We start from the raw sequence: 12,978 nt of genomic DNA, 5'->3' as shown, positions 1-12,978 counted from the left end.
ATGGCGTTAGACCACAGGCCTATCTTGGATCACACCTAAGAAACATTTTAAACTGTATATATATGTATATATTTAGCTTTTGCTGCTAGGCAGAAATATTGCTTGTGCAAAGAACCATGATGACGTAGTAAAATATACTATCTTGCATATTTTATGTGGCAGTCCCTGATTGGCCCAACCACAGGGCTGTGCGTTAGCTCAAACTGCATAAAACTACTGTGTGTGCTCCAATAAACACACAGTCATTATTCACGTACAATCGTGTATGTGTGGTGTCTGTCCACCGGTGATCAGGACCTCCGCTCTTCCATCCTAGCCTAGGCTACCAGGGGTATTATTAAGAAGAAGCACCTAACAGACAGTATAGTGGTCAGTGTAGTTCTCAGTGTAGTGGACAGTATAGTAGTCAGTGTAGTGTGTAATGGTCAGTAAAGGAATCAGGTTGGTCAGTGTTGAAATCAAGTAGGTTAGTGTAGTGGTAAGTGTAGGAATCAGGTAGGTCAGTACTATTGTATTGGAAGGGACTTGGGGAGTGCTAAAAGTTCGCAGGTTAGGGGGTGACGTGTGCTTCAAGGATGTCCCTCATCGTATTAGAGGTTGGTAATAGATCATTGAAGGCTTTGGTGAGGTGGGGAATGAGGGTGTCTGGGAAGGACTCATAATAGCTAGCTAACTGTCAAGCCATCTGGGCTAGGGCTTTTGCCCAGTTTTATTTGTTTTAATGCAGTTAGAATTTCTTCTCCTGAGAGTGGGCGATCAAGGTCTGAGGATTCATCAGGAGAGAGGCGAGAGGGACAGTAATGTGCAAGGAAGTTTGGGAAGTCTGTAATGGCTGTCATTTGGTCGGAGGTGGCTGCAGGGGGGAGCGTGGTGGGGAGGTTGTATAGTTTGGAGAAGTACTGAACAAAATGGTCAGAGATGTCTTCGGTTGTAACAAGGGTGTCGCCGAATAGTGTTGTAATTTTGTGAATGGTATGGGCCGTTTTCTTAGCTTGAAGTGCTCTGGCTAAAAATTTACCCGACTTGTTGCCGAATTCGTAAAATCGTTTTTGGGTCATGGCATAGTTACGTTTCAGTGTGTGATTGAATTCCTCTAGGAGTTCTTCTCTGGTCTGAGTCAGTTCCGTCAATGAGGAGGCTGCTAGCGATGCTTTGTGTGCTTGTTCAAATGTTAGTATGCGATTGGTCAGCTCATTAATGCGTGCTTCTCTAAGTTTGTTTTGTTGTGCTGCAAGGGAGATACATTTCCCCCTTATGCATTTGTGTGCTGCCCAAATGGAGATGGGAGAGGTGTCGTCCATTGTATTTTCTGCAAAGTATTGGGTGTGGTTCGTGGTAATTTTTTGTATATGGTCTAGTTCGGTCAGTAGAAAATTATCAAGTCGCTCAATAAATTGGATCTACCAAGGGTCTTCGGGAGGGTTATAGTTATAGATATGGGGTTGTAATCAGAAAGCACCATGGGTTCAATTGTAACTTTTAAGAGGTGTGTGAGATCATTTTGGGATAAGAAAAAGTGGTCTATTCTGGAGTATTTGTTATGAGGTGCAGAAAAGAAGGTGAAGTCCTTAGTGTTGGGTACAATGTGCACCAGGCATCGTGAAGTAATAGGTTGCTGAGTTGCAATTTAATAGCTCGAAGAGCTCTGTAGGTTAGGGAGGAAGCACTGTTGGATGTGTCAAGGGATTCAGAATGACCTTGAAGTCGCCTCCTATTATCAGAGTACCCGACTGGAAGCTGAGAAGTTGTTGGAAGGCGTCTTTGAAAAAGGCCACTTGATGCAAGTTTAGGGCATAAATGTTAGCTACTGTGACAGGCCTGTGGTGCAGAATGCCTTTGTTGAATAGGAATCTCCCTTGGGAAGTTGGGAGTCTCTTTGGACTTCCGTCACCTGCAGGGGGCACCGTTTAGAAATTAAGATTGAGAGTCCTTTGGATTTAGCCTCAGTGTTACACCAGTGGGAATTGTATATAGTTAAGTTAATTGTATACAGTTAAGGGATGCTATGCGTCCTGAAGTGCGTTTCCTGTATAAATGCTACATGTATTTTCAATTGTTGTAGGAAATAGAACAGTTTAGATCTTTTCTCTGGGGTATTAAGGCCTTGTATATTGATTGAGCAGAGTTTGAGTGTCTGGAGGTGTGGGTCAGGCAGTGAGTTAGAAAAGGGGAGATGTCCCTGCTCCAGGAGGACAAACAGATGGTAAACCTCTCTCTCAGTCCGGAAGCCATAGGTGCTGGCAATTGCTAGTAGCAATAAACAGGAACTGATTTTGGACAGCCGCAACTCTTTAAAAATTGCCTTTTTTTATTTAGAAAAGTTCACATGAAAATCAAGGATGAAAATCACAGCAGACAGAAGAGCTGACGTTTCGCACAGTGTTAACTGGCTGCTTCAAGGACACCTCTTACGAGACGGCGCGGGGCGGCGCCGCGTCCCGCGTCATGACGCCACCGGCGCGCGGGGAGCCTGGATGCGCTGGAGTGCTGTTGGAATTGAACACGAATTAATGTTATATATCTAAAGTTTCTACACATCTGTTTGTACAACCAAGCTCAGCCAGATTGAAGGTATAGAGGAATGTGGCACCAAACAGAATCTGCATTGCAAAAGGAATTCTCTTCAGCCCACCTGGTGTGCACGGAGCTTCAAATAGATTGAGGACAATGATGGCTCCGGTCTGTCTGTGAGGACAAAAGGTGGGCATAATGAGCGGGAAGGGCGTCAGAAATCGAATCACGAGAGATGACCCCAGTCGGAGCAGTTGCAATTCATGGGCAAACTGTCCCCCAGAGGCCAATTATGGCAAGACGGTCAGAGATATTTAGCCTGGGGGAGGAGACGCCCCAGAGACACTGATTCGTCCACAGGCAAAGGGGGTGGGCAATGGGATGTGGTGTGGCTGAAGTGTGTTTATCAAAAAGGGAATGATTGAAGAGAACTTCCTCTCACTCCATCAAGAGGCTCAGCCACGAGGACCTGCTAAGTATTGCTTGTATTGTATTCTGATTGTATGCTATGTACTCTTGTAACTTCTAACAATACCTGATTTAAGCTTTCTTATTTCCTTGGGAAATAAATGAAATTTGATCTATCTTAGACTGTGTATTTGGTTTCACAGCTAACTTTGTGGTATTGTGATATTAACAATAGCATGTGCTCAGAGCATAGATAGACTAACTAATCTATAGGGACTAGACAAATTAATACATAACTGATAAGTGTAAGGCTGACCACAGGTCAGCCTGTATTTGTAGGAGTCAGGCTGCATAAAGCCTGCCCTCCTTTGCCTCCTCCCTTGTGGTCATAGGCTCTCGTGTTACATTATTTCCGGGTCAGGGCAGGTCACGTCATCACTTCCTGTTTTCAGCTAACAGAGTAGCAGCATGGTCGGCTGCAAGGATCTTGCCGGTTCTCTTTCTCCTGGTGGTTCTGGTAGGTGGGCGGGTGGCATCAACGGAGGACCCGCATCGGATGCCACCCGTCCCGCTCAGAGGGGGGGTCAGTCTAATTGCAGGGAGCATGGTGGCTGTCCTGGGTGATATATTCATGTTTTTGCTATCCCCAATCGCTCCCCCCGAGTACGGCATATGCTGCTTCCATGGTCAAGTGCTCTTGTGCTTTTGGATCCTGGGGTTGTTCAAGGGAGGATACACGTGTGCATGCTCTCGTTTTCTGTTGTTAATGGCAATTTATGTTCTCATGCGGTGTACGTTTTCATGCAATTCACGTTTCTCGTGCAAATTACGGTTTCTCGTTCAATTTGCGGTTTTCATGCAATCTACGTTTCTCATGCAATTTACAGTTTCTTATGCAATTTCCATTTCTCATACAACTTACGGTTTTTAGGCAATTTACGGTTTTCTTGCAGTTAACATTTTTCATGCTATTTGCGGTTGTCAGGCGATTTGCGATTCTCATGCGATTTCTCATGCAAATTATGGTTCTCATGCCTCATTCATGTTTTTTTCCTGCGTTTGTCACGTTTCTCGCGTTTGTCACGTTTCTCGCGTTTGTCACGTTTCTCGCGTTTGTCACGTTTCTCGCGTTTTCCATGTTTCTTAGGCCGCGTACACACGCGCGGACTGTTTGCCCAACCTTGTTCGTCAAACAGTTTCGGCAAACAGTCCGCTCAAAATTTGCATGAGCGGACTTGCCCACACACGAGCGGACTGTTTGACGAACAAGGTTGGGCAAACAGTTCGCTCAACTTTTGAAATGAACGGACTCGCCCACGTAAGGAGGAGGCAAATCCGCCCATTTCGAGCGCGTGTACAGGTAGGCGGGGCCCGCGAAGGAGACGTCGCGGGCTCCGCCGCCTGGAATGGGCTTAAAGGGGAACCCCAACGCCGAAAAAAATCGGCGTGGGGGTTCCCCCAAAGTCCACACCAGACCCTTGTCCGAGCACGCTACCCGGCCGGCCAGGAAAGGGGGGCGAGCGAGCGCGCCCCCCCTCCTGAGCCGTACCAGGCCGCGTGCCCTCAACATGGGGGGTGCCTTGGGGAAGGGGGGGCCGCGCGGCCCCCCCACCCCAAAGCACCTTGTCCCCATGTTGATGAGGACAAGGGCCTCTTCCCGACAACCCTGGCCGTTGGTTGTCGGGCTCTGCGGGCGGGGGGCTTATCGGAATCCGGGAGCCCCCTTTAAGAAGGGGGCCCCCGGATACCGGCCCCCCACCCTATGTGAATGAGTATGGGGTACAATGTACCCCTACCCATTCACCTGTGAAATAAAGTACAAAAAAAAACACAACACAGGGGAAAAAATATTTTATTGCACAGCTCCGGGGGTCTTCCGTCTTCGGGGGTCTTCTCGCCGGACTCCTCCGCTATCTGTGTGTAGCTCTTTTACTAGCGGAGGAGTCCGGCTTTCTTCCTCCCCGCCGCCGGCCTCTTCTCCCGACTTCGGGGGTCTTGTCCCCCTCTTCGGTTCTTCTGCCGGGCCACCGCGCCTTCTTGTAGCTCTTTTACAGGCGGTGGCCCGGTCTTCTGTCGCCGCTGTCGTCGTCGCCGCCGCCGCCGCCTTCCGTTCTTGTTCTTCTTCTTGTTCTTCTTCTTCTTCTCCTGGAGATGTTGACTCGACGATCTCTCCGGCCGGAATGCCAGGGACACGCTCCGCTGCCACTTATATAGTGACAATGGGGCGGTGTCACATGGTATATGTCACATGGGTTGGTCACATGGGTTGATGTCACATGGGGACTATGACATCGTAAGGGGGCGGGGTCACCATGTGACCAACCCATGTGACATATACCATGTGACACCGCCCCATTGTCACTATATAAGTGACCGCACAGCGCGGCTCTGGCATTCCGGCCGGAGAGATCGTCGAGTCAACATCTCCAGGAGAAGAAGAAGAAGAACAAGAAGAAGAACAAGAACGGCAGGCGGCGGCGGCGGCGACGACGACAGCGGCGACAGAAGACCGGGCCACCGCCTGTAAAAGAGCTACAAGAAGGCGCGGTGGCCCGGCAGAAGAACCGAAGAGGGGGACAAGACCCCCGAAGTCGGGAGAAGAGGCCGGCGGCGGGGAGGAAGAAAGCCGGACTCCTCCGCTAGTAAAAGAGCTACACACAGATAGCGGAGGAGTCCGGCGAGAAGACCCCCGAAGACGGAAGACCCCCGGAGCTGTGCAATAAAATATTTTTTCCCCTGTGTTGTGTTTTTTTTTGTACTTTATTTCACAGGTGAATGGGTAGGGGTACATTGTACCCCATACTCATTCACATAGGGTGGGGGGCCGGTATCCGGGGGCCCCCTTCTTAAAGGGGGCTCCCGGATTCCGATAAGCCCCCCGCCCGCAGACCCCGACAACCAACGGCCAGGGTTGTCGGGAAGAGGCCCTTGTCCTCATCAACATGGGGACAAGGTGCTTTGGGGTGGGGGGGCCGCGCGGCCCCCCCTTCCCCAAGGCACCCCCCCATGTTGAGGGCACGCGGCCTGGTACGGCTCAGGAGGGGGGGCGCGCTCGCTCGCCCCCCTTTCCTGGCCGGCCGGGTAGCGTGCTCGGACAAGGGTCTGGTGTGGACTTTGGGGGAACCCCCCACGCCGATTTTTTTCGGCGTTGGGGTTCCCCTTTAAGCCCATTCCAGGCGGCGGAGCCCGCGACGTCTCCTTCGCGGGCCCCGCCTACCTGTACACGCGCTCGAAATGGGCGGACTTTCCGAGCGGGAACAGTCCGCTCATTTCGAAAGTACAGCGGACAAGCCCACACACGGGCGGACTGTTCGCTCAAACACAGTTTCAGCGGACAGTTTTTCGGAATTTCCGAAAGACTTTGTCCGTCCAACTGTCCGCTGAAACTGTCCGCTGAAAGCCCACACACGAGCGGACTGTCCGCCCAAACACTGTTCAGCGGACAAGGTTGGGCGAACAGTCCGCCCGTGTGTACGCGGCCTTACGTTTCTCATGTTTCTTACATTTCTCACGTTTCCCATGTTTTTCTTACGTTTCCCGTATGTCTCACGCTTCCCATGTTTCCAATGTTTCATACGCTTCCCATGTTTCTTACGCTTCCCATGTTTCATGTCATATGCCTTTTCATGTCATTGCCTCTTCGTTTGCTGCATTTCCGTTAGCTTGTGGTTACATCCAGGATCTGTCACGTCTACAGATCCATACAGGCTGAGGTTTCGTTTTTAATTGATTGTCGTCCCACAATCTTCACGCCTGTAGTCCATACGTTTTTTACGTGCACTTTCACCATTACACCTTTATTACTACCCACCACAGTCTGTGGGTACCTTAGCCCTGAGTGTTAATTTTTTAATTTCCTGTCTTGGCGCTGCAGATAGCTCGGGCTCGCTTACTGCATACACTAGGGTGGTGTTGTCATTGGCTTCACATTCATGCGCTGTTGGTCTTGTAATTTCTGCACCCACATCCTCATACTTGTCAGGGGGAGGGTTGTCTGTTATGTTCTCTGGTCATTTTCACGCAGCTGGGTTGTCCTTGTTCTTCCACTACAGGTTACCCATCATGTCTATGGGTTTAACAGATTGAGGCGATCGTTGTTAATTGGCTTGTTCGGTGGCAAGTCTCCTCGTCTGTTCTTACGCTGCTCACATACTTCGTACAAACTCACATTTCTCATGCAATTTTAGTTTCTCATGTCATTTTAGTTTCTCATGTAATTTAGTTTCTCATGCAATATTTTTTTGTTTCTATGCCAACTCACGTTTCATGTTTCTCTCATTTTTCCCAGGTTTCTCATGTTGTCCCGTGTTTCTCTCATTTCTCATGTTCATCAATTCACATTTTCGTGCAACCTGCGTCTCTCATGCAGTTTGCGTTTTCATTGCAGCCTCGGTTCTTGTGCTGCTCACGTTTTCATCAGCTCGCGCTATTCATGTTTCTCGTTCAATCACGTTCCTTCACGCAGCTACATTCCTGTCACAGGTTTCTCAGTCTGCTCAGGTTTTTCTTGCAGCGTATGTTACTGACCCAGTTGTGTGTCATTTCCACACTAACTTAGTTTCCTAGCTACGTCCGGCCAGGAGTTGCGCAATAGTATGGAGCTATTGGTAAGTCAACCCATTGCAGCTCCAGCAGCTTCTACGGGCTCAGGGGCTTCAGTGGATTCTGGAACCCTCTCGGCATTTAGGCCGGTACTAGTAGGCCCGGGTCTCGGACGCAGATGCCGGCGTCACGCCTTTTCTTCGGTTTCCAGCATTTGTGATGGGTTAGGGTCCATTGGGCTGACGCAGTAGCCTTGATCGGTAAATCTTTATTTTGTATACCAGGAAGGCTCACTGCTTGGGATGTTTTCCAGGCTTTCCGGTCAAGGTTTCCTAGTCCTGACGGTTAACATCCAATTCCTATTTGCTTTTCGGTTTTTTGCCACTTCCAACTCATATCAGCCTACAGCACTATCAGGGCATATCTGGCTGAGACTCAGCATTTCATGTTGTTTATTTTCTACGCACTCTAGTTAAGCATCCTCAGGGATCCAGAGGTGTAGCCCTCCTACTGTGCTCAGCAGACTTCCTATCGTGAGTCATATTTTTGCGTGACATATCTGACATGCTCACTAGGTCTCCTTTGGCGTCGTTTACTAGCTTGGCGCTCAGGTAGCGCAATATCTGGCCTTTTATGGTTCCTAAGGCCAGGGGAGTTGAGCTTCTGGCCCAGGGTCTCGCATATTTTTGGCCAGTCAACTGGTTTGTCACCCCAGCCTTTTCAGTTACATCTGCATGTTCACAGATGCAGCAACCGGGAAGTGGCACTGTCATTGGGTTCTTGGAGCGGGGCAAGGAATGGTACCCAGTGTTGGTTAAACCGGCTCGTCAGTGCCACATCTGACAAACCCAGAGATGGTCCTCTGTTGCCTTTTCTTAGGGATCAACTCTCCGCAGCTCAACACATACTTCATTACGGTCCCCTTTTTGGCCAAACAGGGTCTGAACCCTAAGCATTCTTTGGCTATCCATTCAGGATAGAAGCAGCTTCTGTGATTTTGCGCCAGGGGGTCCAGGCTATCATTATTTTTAATTTGGGCAGGTGGAGGTCGACTTGTTTCTCTGGGTATGTCCCAGAGCCACTTTTTGTGATGCCATAAGCGTTGTCAGTTTGGTAGTTTGAACGTTAACTCAGGCTGCTATAAATCTGTTTGTTAAGCTTTCATCCTACTGTGTTAATTTTTGCCCCCTTCTAGGCATACTGACCACGTGACCCCGGCACACCTCAGGTCAATGTTCTCTGTTGCTCTTTTGTTCCTTTCCTAAACTATCTGCAGATTGACTCAGAGTACAAAGTACAAGTGTAAGGCTGACCGCAGGTCAGCCTGTATTTGTAGGAGAAGTCAGGCTGCATAAAGCCTGCCCTCCTTTGCCTCCTCCCTTGTGGTTGTAGGCTCTCGTGTCCCACCCACCCATTCCCCTTTTCCTTTCCTTTTCAATTCATACTTGGGTATGCCCCCTTTTAGGCATACTGACCACGTGACCCCGGCACACCTCGGGTCAATGTTCTCTGTTGCTCTTTTGTTCCTTTCCTATACTATCTGCAGATTGACTCCGAGTACAATAATAATAGTTTGAATTTATCAGTTACTTCAAGCGCAAACAAACCAATGGCGCAGTGAGAGGACTGCGCCAATTGGGCACAACGACCGCATTGCATCCCATACTTATAATGGGAGCATGCGAGTCTCTCGCGTGCCCTGCAGCACAGCAAACCCTGGTGGATGCATTGGAGTACATAAATGTAAGAAAAGAAAAAGCAATGTAGTATATAAGACATAGGGAAACATATACATACAGGTCAATAGAAGATGGTGCCCTCTCATGGACCAAGTGTAGGACCCAGAACATGTGAGATAATTAAACAGAGGTCATTTATAGAGCTTAAAAACATCACAAAAATCTCAAACACTTTAACCGGAGTAACATGTAAATAAACAAGTAAATCGGTCAGCAAGACCATGAATTCAGCGGCAGATTTCCAACTAGAAAGTCTGAGTGGTACTATACTTGTAGACTGGGATGGACTGACCAGTCGCCCGAGGGCCCACGGCCATTAGGGGCCCGGACTCGGCCACATGAGAGGCCACTTGAAGCGGCTGTGCCTGTATCAGATGCTGTGATCATGTCGATTATAATACTGCTAATGGTGCGCTGCTCCCCGCAGGCCCCTCCTTCCCTCCAGTCCGTCAAAGGTACAAGGACCTAGGACGGAATGGAGGGAAGGAGGGGCGAGCGGGGAGCAGCGCGCCGTTAGCAGTATTATAATCGGCATGATCACGGCATGTGATACAGGCACAGCAGAAGAGTGGAGGGGCCGATGGGGAGCTGCGCACCGTTAGAAGTATTATTATCGGCATCCGGTAAGTGAAGCCGAGATTGAGACACCCAGGCCCACACAAGTGATTGGAAGGGGCGGTACAGATGCATGGGCCCCAGATCACCCCACAGTGTCCCCCTCTGAGTTTCCCCCTGTGTGTGTGTGTGTGTCCCTGTGTGTCTGTGACTGTCTCCGTGTGTGTGAGTGTCCCCGTGTGTGTTCTGCCTCCAGTGTCCCCGTGCGTGTGTGTGTGCGTTCTCCCTCCAGTGTCCCTGTGTGTGTGTGTGTGTGCGCGCGTGCATCTGCGCGTGCGTTCTCCCTCCAGTGTCCCATTGTGTGTGTGTGTGTGTGCGCATGCGTTCTCCCTCGAGTTTCCCCGTGTGTGTGTTCTCCCTCCAGCATGTGTGTGCGTTCTCCCTCCAGTGTGTGTGTGTGTGTGTGTGTTCTCCCTCCAGTGTCCCCCAGTGTGTGTGTTCTCCCTCCAGTGTCCCCCAGTGTGTGTGTTCTCCCTCCAGTGTCCCCCTGTGTGTGCGTTCTCCCTCCAGTGTCCCAGTGTGTACGTTCTCCTTCCAGTGAACAAAAACGAAAGTAACACAGCACCAAAGGATTAGAGAGTGCTGTTCACCCCTGATTGCGAGAAAGAAGAAATGGATATCCCCTGTGGTGGGGTTTTTAAAGCAGCAATATGTCTATAATATAGTAAAAAACATGTATATGCTAGTGGGGATTAAGCTACTAAAAACACAAAATATGGGGCGAATTTCTTGTTTCATAATATTTATTGAAGAAAAAAGAGGATTAAATAACTGACATGATAGTCAAGAATTGAACTCCACTTGACAATAAAAACATATTTATGGATGCACATAAATAGACAAATTTAATTATGTCACATAAACACTGTACACCTGTATATACAATGAGGAGATGACCATGACGCGTTTTGACCCTCACAGGGGTCTTCAGAGAATTTGTCTATTATGGAAGAAAAAGACAACTATAAATAGATATATATAAAGAAGGAAGTTGTTCATCATAGTATATTAAGAACAATTTGCTGTGCTCCAGTGTCCCCCTGTGTGTGTACGTTCTCCCTCCAGTGTCCACCTGTGTGTGTGTGTGCGTGTCCCCCTGTGTGTGTCGGTGTGTGCGTTCTCCCTCCAGTGTCCCCGTGTGTGTGTGTGTGTGTGTGTGTGTGTGTGTTTGTGCGTTCTCCCTCCAGTGTCTGTGTGTGCGTATGTGCGTTCTCCCTCCAGTGACCCCCTGTGTGCGTTTGTATGTTCTCCCTCCAGTATCCCCCTGTGTGTCTCTTCTCCTGTGTGTGTGTTTGTGCGTTCTCCCTCCAGTGTCTGTGTGTGCGTATGTGCGTTCTCCCTCCAGTATCCCCCTGTGTGTCTCTTCTCTTCTCCCTGCAGTGTCCCCGTGTGTGTGTGTGTGTGTGTGTGTGTGTGTGTGTATGTTCTCCCTCCAGTGTCCCCCTGTGTGTGCGTGTGTTCATTCTCCCTCTATTGTCCCTGTGTGTGTGTGTGTGTGTGTGTGTGTGTGTCTGCCTTCTCCCTCCAGTGACCCCGTGTGTGTGTGTGTGTGTGTCTGCTTTCTCCCTCCAGTGACCCCGTGTGTGTGTGTGTGTGTGTGCGCCTTCTCCCTCCAGTGTCCCCCTGTGTGTGTGCGTGTGTTCATTCTCCCTCTATTGTCCGTGTGTGTGTGTGTGTGTGTGTGTGTGTGTGTGTGTGCCTTCTCCCTCCAGTGACCGTGTGTGTGTGTGTGTGTGTGTTCTCCCTCCAGTGTCCCCGTGTGTGTGTGTTTGCCCTCCAGTGTCCCCGTGTGTGTGTGCGCGTGTCCCTTCTCCCTCCAGTGTCCCCGTGTGTGTGTGTGTGTGCGCGTTCTCCCTCCAGTGACCCTCTGTGTGCGTTTGTATGTTCTCCCTCCAGTATCCCCCTGTGTGTCTCTTCTCCCTGCAGTGTCCGTGTGTGTGTGTGTGTGTGTGTGTGTGTGTGTGTGTGTGTGTGTGTGTGTGTGTGTGTGTATGTTCTCCCTCCAGTGTCCCCGTGTGTGTGTGTGTTTGCCCTCCAGTGTCCCCGTGTGTGTGTGCGTGTCCCTTCTCCCTCTAGTGTCCCCGTGTGTGTGTGTGTGTGTTCTCCCTCCAGTGTCCCCCTGCATGTGTGTGTGTTCTCCCTCCAGTGTCCCCCTGCATGTGTGTGTGTTCTCCCTCCAGTATCCCCCTGCATGTGTGTGTGTTCTCCCTCCAGTGTCCCCCTGCATGTGTGTGTGTGTGTGTGTGTGTGTTCTCCCTCCAGTGTCCCCCTGCATGTGTGTGTGTGTGTGTGTGTGTGTGTGTGTGTGTGTGTGTGTGTGTTCTCCCTCCAGTGTCCCCCTGCATGTGTGTGTGTGTGTGTGTGTGTGTGTGTGTGTGTGTGTGTGTGTGTTCTCCCTCCAGTGTCCCCCTGCATGTGTGTGTTCTCCCTCCAGTGTCCCCCTGCATGTGTGTGTGTGTGTGTGTGTGTGTGTGTTCTCCCTCCAGTGTCCCCCTGCATGTGTGTGTGTGTGTGTTCTCCCTCCAGCGTCCCCCTGCATGTGTCCCTTCTCCCTCCAGCGTCCCCCTGTGTGTGTGTCCCTTCTCCCTCCAGTGTCCCCATGTATGTGTAGGTTCTCCCTCCAGTGTACCTTCTCCCTCCAGTGTCCCCGTCTGTGTCCGTGTGTGCGCGCGCGTTCTCCCTCCAGTGTCCCCCTGTGTGTGTCCCTTCTCCCTCCAGTGTCCCCGTGTGTGTGTGTGTGTTCTCCCTCCAGTGTCCGTGTGTGTATGTGTGTGTGTGTGTGTGTGTACGTAATAGGCACTGAAGTTTTGCAGTGGATTGTCACGTTTGGAAGTCACTTTACACTTTCTGCATGGACTTTGTTTTTTAAAAAATATTTTCTGCTTTTTGTGCATGTTTTTTTTTTTTTTGGACAATCACTTGGAAATATTGATTATTTTACACATAATCACTGGATTGATATTTAAATTATTATATTTTTTCATTTACATATTTTTTCACTTATTTTCACCTATAATATTTGTATTTTTATGCATTTGGATTATTTATGCAGATTGATTTCTTACACTATACATGCTGTATTTATTACTTAGTGGGTTAATATCTCATTTGCACTTTATATTTTGGTTATTACTATTTTATATGTATATGCACTTTTAGGTAG

This window comes from Lithobates pipiens, unplaced genomic scaffold, assembly GCF_037356315.1.
Source record: "Lithobates pipiens isolate NorthernLeopardFrog02 unplaced genomic scaffold, aLitPip1_a1.2 Scaffold_1, whole genome shotgun sequence".
Lineage (NCBI taxonomy): Eukaryota > Metazoa > Chordata > Amphibia > Anura > Ranidae > Lithobates > Lithobates pipiens.
This window is presented reverse-complemented; position numbering follows the sequence as displayed.